Source organism: Rhinoraja longicauda, chromosome 37 (assembly GCF_053455715.1).
Source record: "Rhinoraja longicauda isolate Sanriku21f chromosome 37, sRhiLon1.1, whole genome shotgun sequence".
In the NCBI taxonomy this organism is placed as follows: Eukaryota; Metazoa; Chordata; class Chondrichthyes; order Rajiformes; family Arhynchobatidae; genus Rhinoraja; species Rhinoraja longicauda.
Window position 1 is genome coordinate 149,772 of NC_135989.1, and position 18,707 is coordinate 168,478.

The window sequence follows — 18,707 nt, forward strand, 5'->3', positions numbered from 1 at the left end:
GAATGGAGAGGTAGTTGAGAGTCAGCATGCAGATGGTGGGCCCGAAGGGTCTTTCACCCCCACTGTTTGTCTGTCTGGGGAAGAGACTGAGAGACCATCGAGAGAGCGAGAGAAAGAGAATAAAACAAGGAACAAATGTCCGTGGGAACAAAAGGGAAAGTGTGATAAGAGAAGACAGCGGACAAGAAGGATCAACAATGAGAGAGAGAGAGAGAGACAGAGAGAGAGAGAGAGAGAGAGAGAGAGAGAGAGAGAGAGAGAGAGAGAGAGAGAGAGAGAGAGGAGAGAGAGAGAGAGAGAGAGAGAGAGAGAGAGAGAGAGAGAGAGAGAGAGAGAGAGAGAGAGAGACAGAAGAGAGAGAGAGAGAGAGAGAGAGAGAGAGAGAGAGAGAGAGAGAGAGAGAGAGAGAGAAGAGAGAGAGAGAGAGAGAGAGAGAGAGGAGAGAGAGACAGAAGAGAGAGAGGAGACAGAGGAGGAGAGAGACAGAGGGGGAGAGAGAGGGGAGAGAGGAGAGGGAGAGAGAGAGACAAGGAGTGGGGAGAGAGAGAGAGAGAGAAGAGAGAGAGAGAGAGAGAGAGAGAGGAGAGAGAGGAGAGAGAGAGAGAGAGAGAGAGAGAGAGAGAGGAGAGAGAGAGAGAGAGGAGAGAGAGAGAGAGGCATAGATGCACAGGGAGATAATGTAACAGACAGACAGACAGATGATTGGAGGGTGAGAGTGGTGGAGATTGTCAGGCACTGGACTGTACCAGATGTGAATAGAATGAATGCAGATTGACAGAAAGCTGGACAACACCCCTGAGGATGTGGAAGAGATATTGTGATACAGATAACCCATAAACGCTGGAAATACCCAGCAGGTCAAACGACAACAGTCTGCCTGTCACTTCCTTCTTTGTTGTTTGTTTGTATGAGTTAAATGTTCTTTAGCTTGTTTTATGTGGGGGGTGGGGGGGTCGGGGGAAACTTTTTATAATCTCTTATCTCGGCATTTCTGTGGTCTGAGGGAACGTTGCAACGTTCTCACCTTCATCACCAGACTGATCGTTAGAAGTTTTCCTGCAGGAGGATGCTGAGTCAGCGGTTCCCGGAGCTTTTCCAGATGCTCCATCTGAAACACAAAAAAGTAGACGCAAGGAACTGCTGATGCTGGTTTATCAAACAAAGGCACAAACTGCTGGAGGAACTCAATGGGTCAGGCAGCATCTCTGGAGGACATGGTAGGTGACGTATCGTGTTGGGACTAAAGAAAGGTCCTGGTCCTGAAACGAGGACAGTAGTGGTCCCAGTTGCCTGTGATTCTGTGGGGAGATGGAGGGGGCTGAGCTGTACCACCTCCCCCTCAGCACACCGCCCCCAGGGGTCAGCCGGAAATGTCCAGACTAGGGATACTGAGAGGTTACTCCTGAGCCACATGTTAGAATAGTTCCTTTATTGTCATTGTAACATGAGCCATGTACAACGAAATTGTAAAATGTCAGCCAGTCAGTGCACCATTCAAACATTTCTAAAAGCTAACGATACATACAAGGTAAAATATTTTAAAAAAGATAAACAACTAAAATAAATATCATGAAAATAGCACGCATAAACACCCAACCCTACATCCTTCTGTCGATTTCACAGTCTCTTATTATGTATCGCCCCTGCGTTCCTTGGCGGCTACATTTAGTGCCTTTATAGCAGTGGGGTAAAAACTATTTTTAAGTCTGTTTGTCCTTGTCCTTGTAGATCTGTACCGTCTGCCTGACGGTAACAGTTCAAACAGGGAGTGTCCGGGGTGGGAAATGTCCTTTATAATACTCTGGGATTTTTTGATGCAGCGGGAACTGTGTAAGTCCTCCAAGGTAAGTAGAGGGCAGCCGACAATCCTCTGGGCGTTGTCAATGGCCCTCTGGAGCGCTTTCCTCTGAGCCGCTGTGCAGCTGGTGTACCATACGCATACACAGTATGTTAGGATGCTCTCAATGTAGCACCGATAAAAGGACAACAGCAGTCTCTGAGTGATGTTATTCTTCCTGAGCACCCTCAGGAAGTGCAGTCTCTGCTGGACCTTTTTCAGCAGCGCAGAGGTGTTCACGCTCCACGTCAGGTCCTCCTCAATATGGATTCCCAGGAAGCGGAAATCCGCCACCCTCTCCACACAGTCCCCTCTGATAGTTAATGGTACCATGTCCGTTTTATTCTTTCTGAAGTCTATTATTATTTCCTTTGTCTTTAAGGTGTTGAGGAGCAGGTTATTTTCTCCACACCACACTGTCAGCTGCTCCACCTCATCCCGGTAGGCGTACTCGTCCCCCCCGGTGATGAGTCCCACCACCGTAGTGTCATCCGCAAATTTGACAATGGTGTTGCTGTGGTGGGCGGGGGTGCAGTCATGTGTATAGATGGTGTAGAGCAGGGGGCTCAGCACGCAGCCCTGTGGAGAGCCGGTACTGAGGCTGAGGGCCGTGGATGTGTGATGGCCCACTCTGACTCTCTGGCTGCGAGCTGACAGGAAGCTATTTATCCACATGCAGGTGGAGTGTGGAAGTCCCAAGTCCCCCAGTTTGTCCACCAGTTTATGGGGAAGGATTGTATTAAAGGCAGAGCTGTAGTCCACAAAGAGCATCCGCACGTAGCTCCCCGGCTGCTCCAGGTGGAACAGTGCAGCATGGAGGGCTGTGGCTATAGCGTCCTCTGTGGATCTATTCGCTCTGTACGCAAACTGGTGGGGGTCAAAGCTTCGGGGCAGGAGTGATGTGATATGACCCCGGACCAGTTTTTCAAAACACTTCATCACCACTGGTGTGAGTGCGACTGGCCGGTAGTCGTTGAGGCTGGAAATGTTGCTCCTGCACCAGCAGCCTGGTGTTCTTTACGACCCACATTTGTGTGTTTGAGTCAGGACTGTCATTCCCCTCGCTCACTGTGCCCATGTCCACTGGCAGCAGAGACACCACAGTTAAAACCAAGTGACCATTGGCCATCCTCTCTGCTGCAGTGATGGTGTGGGCAGTGGTGTGTGTAGACTGGGCCCCACAGGGCAGTGATGTGTGTGTGTAGACTGGGCCCCACAGGGCAGTGATGTGTGTGTGTAGACTGGGCCCCACAGGGCAGTGATGTGTGTGTAGACTGGGCCCCACAGGGCAGTGATGCTGTGTGTGTAGACTGGGCCCCACAGGGCAGTGATGCTGTGCCCAGTGGTGAGTGTAGACTGGGCCACACAGGGCAGTGATGTGTGTGTGTAGACTAGGCTCCACAGGGCAGTGATGCTGTGCCCAGTGTTGTGTGTAGACTGGGCCCCACAGGGCAGTGATGCTGTGTGTGTAGACTGGGCCACACAGGGCAGTGATGTGTGTGTGTAGACTAGGCTCCACAGGGCAGTGGTGCTGTGCCCAGCGGTGTGTGTAGACTGGGCCCCACGGGGCAGTGATGCTGTGCCCAGTGGTGTGTGTAGACTGGGCCCCACAGGGCAGTGATGCTGTGCCCAGTGGTGTGTGTAGACTGGGCCCCACAGGGCAGTGATGCTGTGCCCAGTGGTGTGTGTAGACTGGGCCACACAGGGCAGTAATGCTGTGCCCAGCGGTGTGTGTAGACTGGGCCACACAGGGCAGTGATGCTGTGTGTGTAGACTGGGCCACACAGGGCAGTAATGCTGTGCCCAGCGGTGTGTGTAGACTGGGCCACACAGGGCAGTGATGCTGTGCCCAGCGGTGTCAACCCTAGGGTTCTCAAGGCGTGTGCCAGCCAGTTGTGCGGAGTATTCCATATCTTCAACCTGAGCCTGAGCCTGGAGAGGGTTCCTGTGATGTGGAGACATCCTGCCTGGTTCCTGTACAAAGAGAACATGCCCAGCTCCTCCAATGACTACAGACCAGTGGCACTGACCTCACACATCATGAAGTCCCTGGGGAGGCTGGTGCTCACTCACCTGTAACCCCTGGTTAAACCCTACCTGGACCCCCTGCAGTTCACTTACCAAACACAGGTGGGGGTTGAGGACACCATCATCCACCTGCTCCATCGTTCCAATGCTCAGCTGGATAGGCCAGGCAGCATTGCGAGAGTCATGTTTTTTTACTTCGCCAGTGCTTTTAACACCATCCAGCCTGCACAGCTAGGGAGCAAACTGACGAAGATGTGGGTGGATGCCCCATTGGTTTAAAAAAGGTTCTAAAAGTAAACCTAGCAATTATAGACCTATTAGTTTGACGTCTGTGGTGGGAAAATTAATGGAAAAGATACTTAGGGACAATATATATAATTATTTGGATAATCAAGGCCTGATTAGAAACAGTCAACATGGATTTGTGCCTGGAAGGTCATGTTTGACTAATCTTCTTGAATTTTTTGAAGAGGTTACCAGGGAAATTGATAAGGGCAAGGCTGTGGATGTTGTCTATATGGACTTCAGTAAGGCATTTGACAAGGTTCCACATGGAAGGTTGATTAAGAAGGTTAAATCGTTGGGTATTAATAGTGAGGTTGCAAGATGGATTCAACAATGGCTGAATGGGAGATACCAGAGGGTAATGGTTGACAATTGTATGTCAGGTTGGAGGCCAGTGTCTAGTGGAGTGCCCCAAGGATCTGTGTTGGGTCCACTGTTGTTTGTCATTTACATTAATGATCTGGATGATGGTGTGGCAAATTGGATTAGTAAATATGCAGATGATACTAAGATAGGTGGAGTAGTTGATAGTGAGGTAGATTTTCAAAGTCTACAGAGAGACTTGGGCCTTTTGGAAGGGTGGGCTGAAAGATGGCAGATGGAGTTTAATGCTGATAAGTGTGAGGTGCTGCATTTTGGTAGGACAAATCAAAATAGGACGTACAGGGTAAATGGTAGGGAATTGAGGAATGCAGTGGAACAGAGGGATCTGGGAATAACTGTGCATTGTTCCCTGAAGGTGGAATCTCATGTGGATAGGGTGGTGAAGAAGGCGTTTGGTATGCTTGCCTTTATAAATCAGAGCATCGAGTATAGAAGTTGGGATGTAATGTTGAAATTGTACAGGGCATTGGTGAGGCCGAATCTGGAGTATGGTGTGCAGTTCTGGTCGCCAAATTATAGGAAGGATGTCGACAAAATGGAGAGGGTACAGAGGAGATTTACTAGAATGTTGCCTGGATTTCAGCACTTAGGCTACAGAGAGAGGTTGAACAGGTTGGGTCTTTATTCTTTGGAGCGTAGAAGGTTGAGGGGGGACTTGATAGAGGTTTTTTAAATTTTGAGAGGGACGGACAGAGTTGACGTGGGTAGGCTTTTCCCTTTGAGAGTGGGGAAGATTCCAACAAGGGGACATAGCTTCAGAATTGAGGGACAAAGGTTTAGGGGTAACATGAGGGGGAACTTCTTTACTCAGAGGGTTGTGGTTGTATGGAATGGGCTTCCGGTGGAAGTGGTGGAGGCTGGCTCGATTTTATTATTTAAGAGTAAATTGGATAGGTATATGGATAAGAGGGGATTAGAGGGTTATGGTCTGAGTGTAGGTAGATGGGACTAGGTCAGGGAGAATGGTCGGCGTGGACTGGTAGGGCTGGACAGGCCTGTTTCCATGCTGTAGTTGTTATATGTTATATATGTTATATATGGTGTCCTGGATCACCAACTACCTGACTGGATGACCACAGTATGTCAGGCTACAGAACTGTGTCTCAGACATGGCATTGAGCAACACAGGGCCCCACAAGGGATGGCCTTTCTCCCTTCCTGTTCACCATCTACACCTTGGACCACAGATATAATCTGGACTCCTGCCACTTTCAGAAGGTTTCGTATGTCTCTGCAATTGTGGGCTGCATCAGTGAGGGGAGGGAAGCTGAATACAGAGGTGTAGTCAACGACTGTTGTACGGTATGGGTGGAATCACCTGCAGCTCAACACCAACAAGACTAAGGAGTTAGTGGTGGACTTTAAGAGGAGAGGAATACCCCTGTCCCCTGTCTCCATCAATAATGTGGATGTGCAGTTTAGCAGGGAGTACAAATACCTTGGAGTGTACCTGGACAGTGAACTGGACTGGTCCAGGAATGCTGAGGCCCTGCACAAGAAGGGACCGAGCCAGCTGTACTGTTTGAGAAGGCTCTGCTCCTTCAATGTCTGCAGTAAGATGCTGCAGATGTTCTACCAATCGGTGGTAGCCGGTACCATCTTCTTCACTGCCGTGTGCTGGGGCAGCAGGGCGAAGGTCGCGGACACCAATAGGATCAACAAACTCATCAGGAAGGCTGGCTCTGCCCTGGGGGTGGAGTTGGATTCATGGGAGGTGGTCTTGGAGGGGAGGATGCTCCTCAAACTGTGGAGCATCCTAGACAATACAGCTCACCCCCTCCATGACACACTGGCCATCCTGAGGAGCACCTTCAGCAACAGACTGGTTGCACCAAGATGCAGCACTGAACGTTACAGGAGATCCTTCTTCACTGTGGCTGTCAATCAATCTGTACAACTCCTCCCCCTTCTGTCGTGGGGTCGACTGAGACTGACTAAACCCCCCCCTCCCCAATCTTTGCACATCCCCAAACATTTCCACTCATCACTTTAATTTCATGTTTCATGTATTTTGTGTTTTATGACTGTTGGCAGATCAATTTCCCTCCTGGGATAAATAAAGTTCTATTGTATCGTATCAGACCACCGCTTTTTGTAACTTCCTATGTTCCTGGGTGTTTGAGTTACAGGACCAGGCAGTGATGCCATCAGTCAACATTGACACGTTACCCATGAGAAAGAACATTGGTTCCAGATGTCCACCAGTTTCCTCTCTCACTGCCAGACATAAACAGTTTCAATGGCTGGTGGTAACAACTGTGTATCTGAAACCAATGGCTAAAACAGAACTTTATTCAATACTGCTAGAAAAATACAAGATTATTACATTACCCAAGGTATTGGAAGCGAAGTTTGCCTTTTGTTGGTGATGTAAATTCCGGACAGATGCTAATGTGTAATTTTCCATGATTTCCAGGAAATTGGAAACCAACTTGGAGAATTCTGTTGAACGTGTCTTGCAAAGCTTTGACAAACTCATGTTGAAAACCTCAGCAAATGAATGAATATCCTGTTGGGATAGAGATAGTGCCTTTATCACCACTTGATCAACCTTCAAGCATCTGTGAACATGCACTTTATCCATTCCTCTGCACCGCTCCATATCCTTCAATTTATTGCATATTCTCTTACTCATTTGCAATCATCTCCCTCCTTCCATCCAATGTACAAGCATAGAAACGCTGGTCAGTGTGGACTTGTCAGGCTGGACCAGTTTCCACACTGTATCTCTAAAGTCTAAAATAACAGGCACTTTGGCCCAATTTGTTCATGCTGACCAAGATGCCCCATCTAAGCTCATCCCATTAATGTACATTTGACCCTTTCCAGCCTGTGTACCAATCCAAATGTCTTTTAAATGTTGTTATTGCGCCTCTCTCAATTATTTCCTCTCACAGCTTATTCTATATATGTATCACCCCCTATATATGAAGATGTTGCCCCTCAGGTTCCTATTAAATCTTTTCCCTCTCGTCATGTTCTCTAGTTCTTAATTCCTCAGCCCTGGGGAGAAAGAACTGTGTGCGTCCACCCTATCTATATCCCTGATGATTTTATACACCTCTGTAAGATTACCTCTCAGTCTCCCACACTCCCTGCCTGCCCAATCTCCCCCTACAGCACACGCCCTCAATTTCTAGCAACATCTGCAGAGACCACTCCCTCCGCAATCCTTGGTTTCCTCATCCCGTCCCACCTAAACCGCACCATCCTCAGGTACATTCCCCTGCAACCGCAAGAGATGTAACACTTGGCCTATACCTCCTCGCTCACCACCATTCAAGGATACCAGCTGTGCTTTCAGGTGAGTTGCATCCCCTCTAAACTCACCTACTGCATTCAGCATTACATTACAGGTGTCCAGCGAGACCAGGTGTAGACAAAGTGATCATTTCGCTGAACACCTTCACTCGGTCTGCCAAGACCAACTGGATCTCCCAGCTGTTAATCATTTTAACTCCACTTCCCATTCTCGTACCAGCCTTTCTGCCCTGGGCCTCCTGCATTGTCAGAATAAGGCCACACTCAAACTGGAGGAACAACACTTCAAATTCTGCTTGGGTAGTTTGCAACTCAACAGTAAAAACATTGAATTCTCCAATTCATAGTAACAACCCAAATGATGTTTTCTTCCTCCCACCTTTCCTGACCCCAGTACGCACCTGCGGAAAAACATGAGCTTACCACAACAGATGAACTCTTTGGGCAAAGATTGATCAAATCTGTGAAGAGAACAGAAAATAGTTGAAAAAAGACCCAAAATGCTGGAATAACTCAGCAGGTCAGGCACTACCCTGGAGAATTTAGACAGGAGACATTTCGGGTTGGGACCCATCTTCAGACCCATTGTATGGGGGGGGGGGGGGGGGGACTGGAAGGAAGATGGGACAGGACAAAGCATGGTTGGCGATGGGTGAACACACGCTAAGGGCTTTTTGATGGGCAAATGGTTGGACAAAAGAGGGGGCAGGGAAGGAATAGGTACAAGGCCAGGTGGGGCCCAGTGGAATCCCCTCCCCTCTCACCCCCAGACTACCCTCTTTCTTCTTCCCTCCGCTGCCCTGAGCCACAACTGGCCGTGCACCAATTACTCCCCTGCCCCTCCCCCGACATTTCATCCTCCGGATTCTTAAATTGCAACTCTTTAATCCATTTGTCCCACAGCCTGTGTGTTTTCATCTCTGGCCTTTGTCCACCCATCTGCCTATCAACCCTCCCTCACTTGTGCTTATCTACTACCTGCCCCTCCTCTCTTCCAGTTTTCATCTCCCCACCTTACTAACAGATTGAAGAAGGGTCCCAACCAGAAATGTCACCTATGCATATTCTGCAGGGATGCTGCCTGACCCTCTGAGTTACTCCTGCATTTTGTGTCATTTTTTGGTAAACCAGCATCTGTAGTTCTTTGTTTCAACAAGAAGACAGCTGCAGCAGCTATCAGGAGGATATGTAGTTATAAAGGACCGTCCACCATCATCATCTGCTTCCGGTAAGCATACCAGCATTGTGAGCAATTTTGTGCACCATATCTGAGGAAGAATGTGCTGGCCTTGGAGAGGGTCCAGAGGAGGTTACAAGAATGATCCCAGGAATAAGTGGATTAACATATGATGAGCGTTTGACAGCACTGGGCCTGAACTCGCTGGAGTTTAGAAGAATGAGAGGCGACCTCATTGAAACAAACCGAATAGTGAAAGGGCTTGGATAGAGTGGATGTGGAGAGGATGTTTCCACTGGTGGGAAAGTCTAGGACTAGAGGTCATCGCCTCAGAATTAAAGGACGTTCCGTTAGGAAGGAGATGAGAAGGAATTTCTTTAGTCAGAGGGTGGTGAATCAGTGGATTTTTTAGCCACAGAAGGCTGTGGAGGCTGTCAATGGATACCTTTAAAGCAGATATAGATAGATTCTTGATTAGTACGGGTGTCAGGGATTATGGGGAGAAGGCAGGACAATGGGGTTTGGAGAGAGAGATAGAACAGCCAAGATTGAATGGCGTAGTAGATTGCAGATGGGCCAAATGACCTAATTCTGCTCCTATCACGTATGACCTCATGACCTTACTTTCATGCAACCTTTATCTTTACATTTAACAGAAAAGTGCTGCTGCCCGACTGCAGCCAATCACCTAGGGAGGGTCCTGACCATTGAAGATTGTGGAGTTTGCACCTTTCTCCTCTACCCACGTGGTCTCCTCTCAGGACTCCATATTTCCTCCCTTTGAGAAGGGTTCCACATGGTAGGCTGCTTTGGAAGGTGAGATTGTCTGGGTTCCTGGGAGAACTACCCAACTGGATACAGAGTATGCTTCATGAAAGGAAGCAGATTGTGGTGGTGGAAGATTGTTTTTCAGACTAAAGGCCTGTGGCTAGTAGTGTGCCACAATGTGCTGTGCCCATTGCTATTTGTGTTTTTCCCAACAATGTGGATAGAATGTACAAGGCATGAATGTAAGCTTGCAGAGGACACAAAAGTAGGTAGAACTGTGGACGGTGAAGATTCCTATCAAAAATTGCAGCAGGTTCTTGATCAGCTGGACAAGTGGGCTGATAAATGGCTGATGGAGAGGAGTTGCACTTTGAGAAAAATGTTCCCAATGTTGGGGAATTCCAGAACCAGGGGCCACAATCTACGAATAAAGGGAAGGCCATTTAAAACTGAGATGAGAAAAAAAAAATCACCCAGAGAGTTGTGAATTTGTTGAATTCTCTGCCACAGAAGAGAGGCCAATTCACTGGATGAATTTAAAAGAGCGTTAGATAGAGCTCTAGGGGCTAGTGGAATCAAGGAATATGGGGAGAAGGCAGGCATGGGTTACTGATTGTGGATGATCAGCCATGATCACAATGAAAGGCAGTGCTGGCTCAAAGGGCCAAATGGCCTCCTCCTGCACCTATATTTCTGTGTTTCTTGAGCAGGCCCTTCACAGTGAATCCTCAGACAATGGCAAGCACTGAAGAGCTGAGGGATGAAGGTTACAGGTACATCGTCCCCTGAAAGTGGAGTCACAGGTAGTTAGGGTGATGAAGAAAGGGTTTGGTACATTCGCCTCCATCAGTCAGAGTATTGAGCACAGAAGTTGTGATGTTATGTTATAGTTGTACAAACTGTTTGTGAAGCCACATTTGGAGCAGTGCGTTCAGGTTTGCTCACCCTGCTATCAGATGGATGTTATTGGGTTGGAAAGAGTGCAGAGAAGATTTGTATCTTCAGAAGATCAGAAGAGCAGCCGCGGTGGTGCAGCGGTAGAGTTGCTGCCTTACAGAGCTTGCAGCGCCGGAGACCCGGGTTTGATCCCAACTATGGCTGCTGTCAGTATGGAGTTTGTATCTTCTCCACGTGACTGCAAGGGTTTTCCCAGAGATCTTCGGTTTCCTCCCACAATTTGTAACCTACAGATTCGTAGGTTAATTGGCTTGGTGTGTGTGCAGATTTCCCCTGGTGTGTGTAGGATAGTGTTAATGTGTGGGGATCGCTGGTCGGTGTGGACTCAGTGGGCCGAAGGGCCTGTTTCAGTGCTGTATCTGTAAACTAACAAAACTGAAAGAGCTGTAGGGAGAGATTAATTCTTTATTCTTGGAGTGCAGTAGGCTGAGGTGTGATCTTATGGATGGATATAAAATCATGAGGGGGATAGATCGGGCGCAGGCACTGTCTTTTACCCAGAATAGGGAATCCAGAATCAAAGGACATCGGTTTAAAGTAGTAAGGGAAAGATTTAATGGGAACCTTCGGGGCAATTGTTTCCACACAGATGGGGGCGTGTATATGGAACAAGCAGCCAGAGTAGGTAATTGAGGTATATATTCCAACAACATTTAAAATGCATTTGCACAGGTATGGGAGAGGAAAGGTTTACAGGGATATGGGCCAAACGTGGGCAGGTGGCCCTCCACTAGATGGGGCATTTTGATCAACATAATAAAGTTGGGCCGAAGGGCTTCTTTTACTGCTGTAAAACTCACACATCCCAAAAATATGAGGATTGGTAGGTTAATTGTCAAATGTAAATTCCTGCGCGAGGTCTATAGATTTGCAGAGAAGCACAGACTAGGGACAGGCCCTTTGTCCAAACTCATGCATAACTCAGCCAGGGGAGGCCACAGCTAGTGGTTCTCCCCCTCTCACACAGCTCTGCTGCTCTGAACCCTGTCGGGGAGAAGAGGCTCTCAGGGGCAGCAGCAGCAGCCAGGTCAGTGGTACCAGTGTCTGGCTCTGTGTAAAGCAGGGTAGGGCAAAGACCAGGGGAGCAATAGTGAGACGGGACTCTCCAGTCAGAGGCACAGACTGGTGTTTCTGTGGCTGCGAACCACGGTCACGGATGTCTGAGTGGGCACAAATTATTCTGAAAGAAAGGGTGAGCAGCCAGGTCCACAGTGGTACCGACAACATCGGTGGGGAGGCAGATGAGGTCCTGCCAGGTCTCCTGGGGAGTCAGGTGGTAAATTGAATGAATCTCTGGATTAGACACTGTGCTGTCGAGCCAGGCAAGCAATGAGAAGATGGCTGGGATAGATGTGTGGTGAAGGGGCAGGTGCAGTGGGGAGGGCTTCACATACATGGACCATTGGGCTCACTTCCAGGAGAGTGACCTGTACAAGAGGGACAGGTTACAGCTGAACGGGAGGGTCACCAGTATCCTGGTGGAGAGATTTGCTCGGGCTACTTGGGAAGATTTAGACAAGTATGATACTAGGATAAGACCCAAACCAATTGTGTGGACGAGAAGCAAATAGAGCCTGATATAGATGTTGAGATATGTGAGGCAGTGGAAATGTGTTTATCTTAATATGGTGTTGAACATTGTGTGAGAAGGCCCTGTTCCTGTGTTGTACTATTGTATGCTCTGTGTTTTGTGAAAATGACTAATAAATTCTATATGATCTAATTACTCCCACTTCAGTACCTTGTCTCAGTAGCTGTGTAATTTGTTTTGTTCTACAGTAATGTAGGAACAATATGAAACCAACTGACAATAAGGCTGGTCCTTTGTGAATTCTCCACATGTTGTGCAACTTCAATTATTTACTGGTAGAGAGGCGGAAGGTGAGGATTTGCAACCTCACAGAAGTCTGAAGAAGGGTCCTGACCCAAAATGTCATCTTTCCATGTTTTACGGAGATACTGCCTGACCCACTGAGTTACTGCAACACTTTATGTCCATTTTTGTGAACCAGATCCTTGTTTCTACCGAAGTTGTTACCATGACACTTAATGCCTCCAGTGTTGAGGATAAATCTGTCCTTACCGGTGCACTGATAACTTCCCAGAGTGTTGACACACGTTGCAGCTGGACCACAGATGTTTGGGTTGTTCTCACACTCATTGACATCTGGAGTGAAAACAAAATCTTAAAATGTGGCTGAAAACCTTTGTGCACTGATGGTCTCTCACACCCTCTTGTCTGTCCCTGACGTGAATTGCTGTGACATCTATCACCATGTCACGAGCATCATCTGGATCAATGATGCTCAGATAACACAAACAATATTCAGTGCCCGAAGTAACGGAGGTGCTGGGAGATTATACAAACGGCACAGACGGTGGCTCATAGAACAGTACAGCAAAGGAACAGACCCTTCGGCCCACAATGTCTGTGCTGAGCATGATGCAAGTTAAACAAATGGCCTCTGCCTGTAGGTGATACGTATCCCTGCATGTACATGTGCCTATCTAAAAGCCCCTTAATTATCACTATTGTATCAGCCTCCACTACTACCTCAGGCAGCATGTTCCAGGCACTCACCACTCTCTGTGTAAAAAACTTGCCCCACACATCTACTGTGAATATTGCTGCTCTCACCTTCAAATGATGCCTCTAGTCTTTGACATTTTCACCAACAACCTGTCCTGGACCAAGTACATTGAATCAATGACAAGAGAGCACAACATTGTCCCCATTTCCTCAGGACACTGAGGAGATTCAGCAATAACTCTCAGCAACTTCAAGAGATGTGGATGTAGCACAGTCCATCACACAGAGCAGCCTCCATCTACACATCACCCTGGCTCAGGGAAGCATCCAACATAATCAAGGACCAGTCACACCTGGTCATTCCCTCCTCACTCCACTCCCATCAGGCAGAAGGTACAGAAGCTTGAAAGCAGTTAGCACCCTACTCAGGAACAGATTCTTCCCTTGTTATCAGATTGGGAACAGTAATTTAGGGAGTAATCCCGATCTTCCAACCTAAACCATATTGCTTATATTGAACCTTTTTCTCTGTAACTGTAACGCCACCATGCTAGCAAACTATATTCTATATTTGGGTATTTTTCTCTTTGAACAACCCGTTGTATTTGTGTGTGCAATAACTGTATTCATGTATAGAATTATCCAATCTAATCCGCACCAGTGTAAACCAATGGTGTTTCCAATCTTGTTCAAGGACAGACTCACCAAAGGGTGTGGTACAGTTATACACAGGTGGGTCTGGGTGTGGTACAGTTAATCACAGGTGGGTCTGGGTGTAGAGAGTGTGGTACAGTTATACACAGGTGGGTCTGAGTGTGGTACAGTTATACACAGGTGGGTCTGGGTGTGGTAGAGTTATACACAGGTGGGTCTCGGTGTGGTACAGTTATACACAGGTGGGTCTCGGTGTGGTACAGTTATACACAGGTGGGTCTGGGGGTGGAGGATGTGGAACAGTTAATCACAGGTGGGTCTGGGTGTGGTGCAGTTATACACAGGTGGGTCTGGGTGTGGAGGATGTGGAACAGTTAATCACAGGTGGGTCTCGGTGTGGTACAGTTATACACAGGTGGGTCTGGGTGTGGTACAGTTATACACAGGTGGGTCTGGGTGTGGTACAGTTATACACAGGTGGGTCTGGGTGTGGTAGTTATACACAGGTGGGTCTGGGTGTACAGGGTGTGGTAGTTATACACAGGTGGGTCTGGGTGTGGTACACTTATACACAGGTGGGTCTGGGTGTGGAGGGTGTGGTACAGTTATACACAGGTGGGTCTGGGTGTGGTACAGTTATACACAGGTGGGTCTGGGTGTGGTACACTTATACACAGGTGGGTCTGGGTGTACAGGGTGTGGTACAGTTATACACAGGTGGGTCTGGGTGTGGAGGGTGTGGTAGCGTGATAAATGATGAACCTACTGAACCTCATCCTGACCAATCATGATGTGGCTGCTGGATCTGTCCATGAGGATTTAAGGCAGAAGTGACCCCTGCACAATCCTTGTGGTGACAAAGTCGACCTTCTCCCATTGTTGGCAGTTGGGCTGACTGTATGGTATGTCTCTATGACATTTATATATTTTATACATAAGAGGTGCCAATTGTGAAGCCAACTAAAGAAATAGAAGTGGAAAGGAACAGAGTGGGGGCATGAGGGGGGAAGGAGAGAAATGGGAACAAATCCAGGTGGGCCACAGGGACTAGAGGGGAAAAAGAGGGGTGAGGGTCGGGTTTATTTGTAGATTAGTTATCTGAAACTGGAGAATTCAATATTCACACTGTTGGGTTGTAAGTGGAATATAAGGTTGTGTTTTTTTCCAGCTTGCATGTTGCCTCACTCTGGCAATGGATGAGGCCCAGGACAGAAAGGTCAGGATGGGATTGGGAAGCAGAGATAAAATGGTTAACTACCTGGAGATCCAATACAATAGGATTGAACACAACTATTCGGTGAAACGGTCACCTCGTCTGCGGTTGGTCTCGCCAATGTAATGGAGGCCACATCTGGAACACTGAATGCAGTTGCAGGGGAAAGTACCTGATAAGGGGCTGGCTTGGATGGGAAGGGGTGTGAACCAATGCTTTGCGGAGAGAGCAGTCTCTGTAGAAGGTGGAAAGAGTGGTGATGTGAAGATGTCATAATAATGTTCGAGAGTAGTAACCTCCAATAGTGTTTAGATATCTCACTATTCCCTGACAGTGATGTTGAATATTTCACCAGCACCATACTAGAACTAGGGTGAGGAAGGGGACAGGGGCAGGGAGGGGAGGGGAGAGGAGAGGAGTGTAGGATGAAATCACTTCAAATTAGACCATTCTATGTTCATACGGCTAGCTGATAAGTTACCCAAACAAAATATGAGGTATTGGTGTTGCAACTTGCATGTGGCCTCACTCTAGCAATAGAGGAGGCCCAGGTCAGAAAGGTCAGCAAGGAATGGGACGGGGAGATGAAATAGTTAGCAACCGGTAGATCTCGTAGGTATAGGTGGACAGAGCGTAAGTGTTCAGCGAAACGCTTGCCCAGTTTATGCTTGGGCTCGCCGATGTGCACGAGTCCACATATGGAATACCGGATGCAGTGGATGAGGTTTGAGGAGGTACATGTGAATCTTGGTCCAAACTGTAAGGACTGTCGCGGTCCCTGGATGGAGTTGAGGGAGGAGGTATAAGGACAGGTATTGCATTTGCTGTGGTTCCTGGAAAAAGTACTGTACCTGCAGGGGTGGTAGTTTTAGTGGGAAGGAATGAGTGAACCAAGATGTTGTGGAGGGAGCAGTCCCTATGGAAGGTGGAAATGAGTGGAGGTGGGAAGATGCGATTAGTGGTGAGAGTCCTCAGGAGTTGACGACAATGTTGGAGGATAATGTATTGGATGCGGAGACTAGTGGCGTTAAAGGAGAGGACCGGGGGAACTCTGTCCATGTTGCGTCTTGAAGGATGGGGAGTGAGAGCAGAACTCTGGGACACAGAGAAGACACGTGTGAGGGCCTCATCTATGACAGAAGGGGGGAAACCCCGTTCCCTGAAGAACGAGGACATCTTCGATATTCTAGAATGGAACACCTCATCTTGGGAGCAGATACGGCGGAGACAGAGGTATTGGGAGTCGGGAATCACATCTCTGCAAGAGGCAGGGTGGGAAGATGTGTAGTCCATATAGATGTGGGAGCCAGTAGGTTTGTACTAGATGTCCATTGATAGTCTGTCTCCTGTGATGGAGACAGAGATATCGAGAAAGGGGCAGAGGTGTCCGCAATAGTCCAGGTGTATTTGAGGGTGGAGGGAAAGTTAGTGGTGAAGTTAATAAAGTCCATGAATTCTGTACGGATGCAAGAGGTAGCTCCGATGCAGTCGTTGACATAGTTGGAGATAGGACCAGTGCATGGAGACCTGGAATAAGGACTGTTCGATGTACCTGACAGAAAGGTAGGCATTGCTTGGGCCCATGCCAGTTCCCATGGATATGCATTTGCTTTGGAGAAAGTGAGGGGAGTCATAGGAGAAGTTGTTGAAGGTGAAGATGTTCCGCTAGACGGAGGAGAGTGTTTGTAGAGGGAAATGGGTTAGGCCTTTGTGTTTAAAAATACCCAATGACTTGGCCTCCACTGCAATGAATTCCGCATATTAACCACCCTCTGGCTAAAGAAATCTCTCCTCATCTCCATTCCAAAGGTACGTCTTTTATCCGGAGGTGGGAGATCCCCCCCACCCCCCCCACCCCCACCCCCCCCCACCCCCACCCCCCACCCCCCCCACCCCCCACCCCCCCACCCCCCACCCCCCCACCCCCACCCCCCCCACCCTCTCCCCACCCCCCCCCACCCCCCCACCCCCCCACCCCCCCACCCCCACCCCCCCCACCCATTCATTATTTCAATTTCATTGAAAGTGGTGGTTGTGTAAATTACAAATAAATCCTACTTCATCTAATTACTCCCACTCCACTCCATTACCTTTCCTCAATAGCGGAGAAATGTGTTTTGTTATACAGCAATTTAGGAACAGTGTGAAACCAACTGGCATAATGAAGGATGAGTCGTACCCTGGCCACTCCCTCGTCTCCCCTCTCCCCATCCAGCAGACGGTATTGAAGTGTGAAAACGCACACGTCCAGATTCAGGGTCAGTTTCTTCCCAGCTTTTATCAAGCAACTGAATCATCCTACCACAACCAGAGAGCAGTGGTGAACCACTATCTACCTCTTTGGTGACCTTCTGACTTTCTGTGGCTTTACCTTACACTAAACGTTATTCCCTTGTCATGTGCCCATACACTGTGACTGGCTCAATTGTAATCATGTATCATCTTTCCGCTGACTGGATTGCACACAACAAAAGCTTTTCACTGAACTTCAGGACACATCACAATAAACTAAACTAAACTACGTGAGAGCGGTGAATGCTTTGGATTTGCAACCTTCTCACAGAAGTCTTTACCTTCACACTGAATTACTGCTTTATCAGTGAACGTAATGGCACCGGTGGTTGTGACAAATCCATCCATACAGGTGCACCGATGATTTCCCGGAGTGTTGACACACGTTGCATTTGGAACACAGATGTTTGAGTCATTCGCACATTCATTGATATCTGGAGTAGAAACACAATCTTAAAATGTAGTTGAGAAACGTTGTGCACTGATGATCTCTCACACCATCTTCAGTCTGTTCCTGACATGAATTCCTGTGACATCTATCACCATATCGTGATGCAGTACCTGGAGAAGTGATGCTCACAAAACACAAACAACTTCCAGCAGTCAAAGCAACAGAGGTGAGTCTGGATCTGGGCGGTGTAATACAGTTATACACAGGTGGGTCTGGGTGTAATACAGTTATACACAGGTGGGTCTGGGTGTAGAGGGTGTGGTACATTTATACACAGGTGGGTCTGGGTGTAGAGGGCGTGGTACAGTTATACACAGGTGGGTCTGGGTGTAGAGGGTGTGGTACAGTTATACACAGGTGGGTCTGGGTGTAGAGGGCGTGGTACAGTTATACACAGGTGGGTCCATGTGTCGAGAGCATAGGAGAGTGATAAATGATGAACCTACTTAACCTCATCCTCACCAATCACATTGTGGCTGCTGAATCTGTGCCCATGGGCTTAAGGCAGAAGTGGCCTCTGCAGTCATTGTGGAGACAAAGTCCATCCTCCCCCATCTGTTGACCGTTGGACTGATGGGGCAGTGTCTGTCTGTATGTATGAATGTATGACTGCGTTAAATATGTTGTTGAGAGGAGATTGTTCCCTGTCGTGGACTGGGCTGCTTCCAAAACTCTGCAATTTCTTGCTGTCTTGGCCAGAGCAATTCCAAACCAACCTATGATCATATTTAGAATTCTCTCTATGGTACATCTGTAGTAATTGGTAAGAATCATTGGAGACATGTCAAATTTCGCAGTCTTCTGAGGAAGTAATGGTGTTGGTAAATTTTCTTGGTTATCCCATGAATGTGGTTGGTGATATTTATGCCA

At 48.0% G+C, this 18,707-nt stretch overlaps 1 long non-coding RNA gene across 1 annotated transcript; it reads right to left on the bottom strand.

Annotated features, from left to right (window-relative positions):
* Window positions 1-977: 977 nt before the first annotated feature.
* LOC144610558 (uncharacterized) lies at window positions 978-17,685 on the bottom strand. The gene is made up of 5 exons (XR_013549438.1): window positions 17,668-17,685; window positions 12,781-12,864; window positions 8,219-8,256; window positions 6,866-7,043; window positions 978-1,108 (listed from the first exon to the last, which is right to left on the bottom strand). It is a non-coding gene; the product is annotated as an uncharacterized LOC144610558 (long non-coding RNA).
* Window positions 17,686-18,707: the final 1,022 nt, after the last annotated feature.